The sequence below is a fragment of the Blennius ocellaris genome (assembly GCF_963422515.1).
Source record: "Blennius ocellaris genome assembly, chromosome: 3".
Classification (NCBI taxonomy): domain Eukaryota; kingdom Metazoa; phylum Chordata; class Actinopteri; order Blenniiformes; family Blenniidae; genus Blennius; species Blennius ocellaris.
The window spans coordinates 28600285-28606284 of NC_137652.1; positions in this window are offsets into that span (position 1 = coordinate 28600285).

Below are 6000 nucleotides of genomic sequence, written 5' to 3' on the forward strand. Positions count from 1 at the left end.
TCCTCAGTAAAATTAAATGCAATCTGAATTTAGCATATACGTTTTCACAAACTCACTCTCATGCTTTCCGTGAGCATTGAGGTTAATGCTGCAATCTGCAGCTCAACTCTCAGTTATTATGTCTGCCGTTAAAGAAACCGTCTCCTGAGGCCAAACTAGAAATTATGTCTGTCTGTCTGTCTCTCCTTTTGTCTGTCTGTCTCTCCTTTTGTCTGTCTGTCTCTCTCAGTCTGCCTGTCTCTCTGTCTGTATGTGTCTCTGTCTCTCTCTGGCTTTCTGTATGTCGGTCTTCCTGTTTTTCTCTGTGTCTGTCTGTATGTCTCTGTCTTTCTGTGTTTCGCTCTGTCTGTATCTCTCTCTCTCTCTGTCTTTCCATCTATGTCTCTCTGTCTGTCTTGCTTTGTCTGTCTCTGTGTCTGTCTCTCTGTATGTATGCATGTCTGTCTGTTATATTCAGGTGCGCTCTATAGTGTGGAAATTACAGTATTTATTTTCATGTCTTTTTATATGTATTTCAGGAAATAGAACCAGACATTTGCATTGATCTGTCATCAGAAGAAGAAGAAGAAAAAGACGAAGAACAGGTCTGTCTGTCTGTCTGTATGTATTTCTGTCTCTTTATATCTGTGTGTGTCTCTGACACAGAGAGACAGAGAGACAGATATACAGAGACAGAAATGCAGACAGAGAAAGAAATACAGATTGTCTGTCTGTCTGTCTGTGTGCCTCTCTGTGGCTGTCTGTCTCTCTGTATGTATGTCTGTCTGTCTGTATTTCTGTCTGTTATTGTCAGGTGCGCACTATAGTGCAGAAATTACAGTATTCATTTTCATATCTTTTTATATGTATTTCGGGAAATAGAACCAGACATTTGCATTGATCTGTCATCAGAAGAAGAAGAAAAAGAAAAGCAGGAAGAAGAAGAACAGGAACAAGAAGAACATGTAGAAGAACAAGAACCCAAGAGCGGCATCCAAGTGAACATGTCCTCAAACACCCTCATGAACGTGTCTATGACAAGAGAAATGACTGCCTCTATTGTGAGAAGCCGTTCGGAAAAGTCTCGAGACACCTGATTCCAAAGCATCAAGATAAATCTGATGTTGCAAAGGCACTCTCACACAGGCGAGGCTCAACAATGCGCAATATTCTTCTGACAAAAATAAGGAACCAAGGAAACTTCAATCAAAACCATTCAGTCCTGTCTTCTGGTAATGGACAAAGAGTACCAACAAGGCAACCAACACACACGTCATGAGAAACAGACTACCTGCTATGCAAGTTTTGCTTTGCTTTTTATGTGAAGACGGATTTCTGGAGGCAACTGAACGTTAAACCAGATGGGCCAGTAAAATGAAAGGTTCAGGGAAGGGCTTCCTTCCTATTGCCACCCCATTTCAAATGGACTTAAAAACATTCTGGAGGACATGATGTGCGATGCTACTGGTGAAAGCTGACCAGCTGATCCTGTCACTGGGTGAGAGGATGTTTAAGCAAAACGGAGAAGTTCCATGCCAGCGAGCAGATAGTAGAAATAAAATGAGAGAACTTGCGAGGCTGGTTCTGGTGGCCAGAGATCTCGACAAAGACATTGTTTCACTGAAGGACTTAATTAACCCAGCGAAATTTAAAACTGTAAATAAGATGACAGGATTTGACCACCTGAGGGAACAGATTTGCAGTTCCCTCAACTGCACTAAAACTGCCCCATTCCCTGGTGAAGGTCCCGCATATTTTGGAAGGAGAGGCTCTGCAACAGCAGGATGACATCTTAAGGGCACGGGCACAAAATTTCAACAGATTAATTGAAATGGAATGGACTACGCTGGACCAGAGGAAATGGAACGCCTCCCCCAAACACTGCCTCTTGCCGAGGACATAAAAAAAACTCCAGGACCACTTGAGGAATGCTGAGGCGTCAGCAAAAAGGCCCTTTTGATCTTTCTCAGGCCACTTTAACGCAGCTAATCCTTTTCAATCGGCGTCGTGAAGGAGAAGTTTCCAGGTTGAAGGTCGAAACGTACCAACAAAGGAGCAAACACAATATACAAGACGAAATTCTGCAGAGTCTCACAGCCTTTGAAAAAAAACTGTGTGAAAATCTCACCAGGGTAGAAGTTCATGGAAAAAGAGGATGCAGAGTACCAGGACTCTTGCCAACCAATGCTAAAGAATCCGTGGATCTTTTGCTCGACACGAGGGAAAAGGTGGGAATTTGTTCAGACAATCCCTACATTGTTGCCCGTCTCTTTTTATGGGTCTGTGGAGAGTATTGGTGGACGTGACAGCTTAAAGTCCTAGTGACATGAAAACTCGACCTCCAAAACACTCTGGCTGTCGCTTCTAGGGACATTTTTATGTTAACTGGCCGAAGGGTAAAATGTTAAAACACGGCAATCTGCGAGAAAATAGCCGATAAACGGCGGTATTTCCTCTGCTGGGCGGAGCTTCTGACAATAACAGAGTGACATCACTGGTTGTGCACACGCCCAAGTTGTGTTTACATTATGGAGGATCAGAGTTTTGGCGACGAAGAGGCTGAATTTAACCATATTTCATCATCATCATCATTTCAAACCCAGTGATTGATGAAGAAGACACAGAAGGTGGTTCTGCCATCGGTGACCCCGTCTGGAACATGTTTGAGGAAGCAGAAGACGCTTCGTCCTCCATTCGTCCTCGTCTCCTCAGCAGCCGCCAGTTTTCACCTTTGAGGCTTTGAGGCTCCTGACTTTTGGCAGAACGACTTCCTGGATCATGTCGAAGTGCTTTTCCCACTGCACGGAATCACCGAAGATGAGTCCAGGTGTTACTTGATCGTCTGCTAGCCGCCCAAGCTAGCCGCTAGCCGCTAGCAGCTCCCGCCGCCTGTGCTCCTTTTCTCCTCTCTGGTCTCTTCCAGGCTCAATCTTTCTTCAAGGCTCATAAAACGCCGACTATAACTTCAAAACACTGTAAAAACTTGGATATTTAAGAGGGAAACAAGCCGATATAAACACAACAGATGGAGATCTGCACAACTCTTGACGTCACGCCCACGAAGAAGGATTCCCCCGACTTCCTCGGCTGGAGATTCAAAATTAAAATAACTTTGTTATGCGACAACAGTGGTGGGGCAGAGTCGGAGGAACCTTAGAAGTAGTACCCAACTATCGTTTTTTGCAAAGTAGTGTTTTACATTTCACTAGGCCTTTAAGACGCTATGCAAAAGACTGTGAGACGAAGCATCTAGAAAACATCACCTCCAGTCAACTGAGGAAACACGTCGCTAGAGCTTCACAGCTTTTAAACCCAACAGCTAATGAACTGGACCAGCTTGCAACATTCATGGGACACAACATTGATGTGCATACGGAGTTTTACAGATCGCCTGAACAAACTCTGCAGATGGCAAAAGCAAGCGGGATTCTGTACGCCGTGCAAAACGGAATGGAGAAATTCAAAGGAAAGTCCTTGGATGACATGACACCAATCATCGACTGTAAGTATAAGATTAATTTATTCATTCTTTTAAAAAAAAACCCACTTAAATATCATGTTTTGTAAAGCATAAAACAATATCAAGTATGTTTTCTTTTTGTTGCAGTTGAAGAAAACTCCAGCGACGACACTGAAGCTATTCAGTCAAAAGAGTTTAACTGAAGAAATATGTTGTCATATTTAATATGGCTGTCACTCAGTCAGTTATTTTTAGATGAGTGCATTTTTTGGAGTTTCAGGAAACACAGAGGACTGTGGAGAAACGTGTGCTCTTTCAAGGAAGACGGCTCCGTCAGAGGAAGAAGTTCAAGGCACCAAGAAAGGTCCATCCAACTCAAAAAGTATGTTTACATTACAATTGTATTTAATTGAATGTTTTGTACATTATTGCACTGTGTTCTCTGTACATCCCAGAGGATAAGCTCTTCCCTGGACTGACCCATCGGTAGCATCCACACAGCGGCACAGGAGAGTCCTGCTCAGAGACCCGGGTGGAAGATTTTGGGGACATTGTGAATGTTAGTTTTAAGAACTGATTGTGGTCTCACAATACATTTTGTTTTCGGCTTTGTAAAATCATTTATCCATTTACTTTCTTATTCTATTTGTAGGGAAACCCAAAAGGCCACGAGAGAGAGGGAGATCATTGACAGGCATTTCAAGAGGTTCCTCCTGGAAATGAAGATTCCTGGAAAACCAGGTTGTGAGAAACGCTTGCATGAGAACAAGATCCTAATGGAGAATGGCAGAGACTGGAAAGCTGTAAAAGACTTTGCGCACAACAGAATTATGTCTTTTAAAAAACATTTAGGTTTGATGTCTACTGAGATCTCACGTTGTGGATGATCAGTGTTCAGTTGTGGTCTGGCAGCTCGTGTGCAGATTATCAGTGGAGACGGTTGATATTGACAGTGGAGCGTCAGTGTCATTGTTTTAGTTTATCTGTAGCTCTTCATTGTTTGTATTATGTTTTGCTTTTCATTGTTTTATTGCCTCTAACAATTTTATTTATAGTTAAACTATCCATTTGCACTATTGTTTGTTTTTAACTACGTCTTGCTTTATATTTTCACTACTCTTTGTCCTTTAATGTGTCGCCCTAGTTATTCACAATGACTTTCTATGTAGGGTGCAGTATTCATAGTGTGTCATTTTTGGTTATTGTTGTGGTCGCTCATCACTGAGGGTGGAAAGTCTGCGTTACATTTTAGTCTTCAAGAGCGCAGCGACAAACCCTCAGTTTAGGAATGTGACTGGACTCAGTATCACTTTAAATAAACGTCGACTTCAGTTCCAAAAACATCCTTGTGTTATTTATTTTTTTATGTTTTTTTTTGTGATCATATAGGCAGATGTATTGCCAATACAAGCATTGCTAGGTTGAATACAGATCTATATTTTTAGATAATAGTTTCTTTCATATCTTGTGTCATTCACCACTGTGGAGTTTGACTGTGACTCATTGCTATATAATCGAGAACCATTTAATTCAATACTGCCCAACGGGAAACATTATCTTCCTCAATTTCTTCAAATCCCAATGTTTTAAATTGTTTTGCACATCACATCAGACTATGCAAGTTCGGTCCTTGTCATTCTGAGCCATCAAACAGGGAATTTCTGTCGTTCATAAAAAAGTAGTTTTCTATCATTGTGCATCAGCTCTCGTTTTAAAATGTAGCGCTTGAGGATACAAGTACATTATTCAATTACCTTAAATGATGCTTTGTTAAAAGTGGTCAGACTGTCTTAGGACTGAGAATATTTTTACGCTTTATAAAAGTCTCACATCTGTATTTTAGTGCTTAATCCAAAATTTGAATACGTTCTGATAATTTATGGTAAGTATTGTTCTGATTTCTTTTCACTTTCTTTAATCATATTTTCTTTTCCTTGTCCTATTTTTTTGGTTTTGATGGTCCTTATTGTGGTGAGAATTAAAAGTTTGAAGTTTGGCAAGACTCCAATGAAAGATTATATTTCCATACAAAGAGAGGATCAAATCATGTCAAACGAGACGGTTTCTTCATTAAGTAGTGTGTTAAAAACTTTTTTCCAGCCTCAGAGTGACCCCTGTGGCGGCAGGCCATTCAAATGCAAATGAGGAGTGTGGAAACCAGTATGGACAGAAGTCATTGCAATTCCTGCTCCTGTCTGCGGAGGCGCCCCTGAGTCAACGTATTTACCCACACACACCTGCCGGGCCACATTTTGCTAAATTAATAAAACTTCACCAGAAGGTTTTAGACATGATTTTACTAAGATCCAAGACATGTTCAATAGTGGTCCAGAAAAATGGCCCCCATTGGTGATGAGGGTCACCCTTAGTGAGTGTGGTACGACACCACATACCCCTCGTAGTGAGGCAGACACACACACACACACACACACACACACACACACACACACACACACACACACACACACACACGAGACATGTAAAATCATAGAATACTAGAAATATATATAGAAAATGTTGAATATTAACAACTGCAGGATTGTTCCTTTGTTTCGTTAGTG